The following is a 1,068-nucleotide window of genomic DNA, read 5'->3' as shown; positions in this document are numbered from 1 at the left end:
CACACACACACACACCCTACGGTGTATTTATATAAGACTTCCTTAAAAAAAACCCATTTTCCTAAAAGCTATGAGGGTAAAACATCAGATCTTGTGAATTTTCTGAAGGCTTCTCCCCACCCCCTTTGCTTTCCAGGCATTTTTGTTTTCATATTCGTTTCCTACACCTTTTTTTACACCCGTTGCACTATTTTTTTTTTCCATTTCATTTCCAGGTAATAATGTCAACATTAACTACTTTTTTATATATATATATATAAATCTCCTTAATTGTATAGTTCGTCTATTCATCTGAAGAAAACAGTTTTTTATAATGATATAATACATTCATTAATCAATTAAAAAAATTTGTTGAGAACAGATGTAATGAATTACATCCATCCATCATTTTTTGTTTATTAATTTATTTATTATTCACCTATCTCGGAACACCTATCTCGCGTGTTCCAAAATATATTATGGACCATATATTTAATATAATCTACGTTTCTGAATTAGCCCAAGGGCTGATAATATAGTCAGTTGGGTTCAAATAATTGTATATATAACGTAAATGTTTTTCTGCCTGTACTTCGGTACCAATGTTTGTATTCATCTATAGTTGCTGTGTATGCATTTTAATTTTGACCCAACCTGGTGTCTTATCATTTAAGTGCCTTATTCACCTGAATCTTAATATATATATATATATATATATAAATATATCTGTAAAAATATGCGACACTTATTCAGTAGCCATGATAAAATTCCGAGTTTCGGATGCCAGGGTGGGAGCCCACGCCAACATCTCTTCAGTTATCCAGCCATTGAAAATTCCTGTGAAAAATGACCCTTTTTTCTTTAAAGACCATATATGACTGGATAATTTGGTCGTTTTGCTTTTGTCCCAGTGCTTGAAACTCAAAGTGTGATTATTGAATCTGGCCTTGAAAATACCCTCCGTGAGTCCCACGTATTTCTTCGTGGAAACTGTGTCCTTAGTGGATACAGAGTCCACGGTGGCCTCATAAATGATGGTTTCAGGCACTGGGACAAAAGAAAAACGACCAAATTATCCAGTCATATATG

The 1,068-nt window shown here is 33.5% G+C and overlaps 1 protein-coding gene across 1 annotated transcript in view; it reads left to right on the top strand.

The window, feature by feature from the left end:
• Nucleotides 1-1,068, top strand: part of LOC106884230 (transmembrane anterior posterior transformation protein 1 homolog) — an 83,405-nt gene that overhangs the window by 80,795 nt on the left and 1,542 nt on the right. The window lies entirely within an intron of this gene.

Source organism: Octopus bimaculoides, chromosome 2 (assembly GCF_001194135.2).
Source record: "Octopus bimaculoides isolate UCB-OBI-ISO-001 chromosome 2, ASM119413v2, whole genome shotgun sequence".
NCBI lineage: Eukaryota > Metazoa > Mollusca > Cephalopoda > Octopoda > Octopodidae > Octopus > Octopus bimaculoides.
This window is presented reverse-complemented; position numbering and strand designations above follow the sequence as displayed.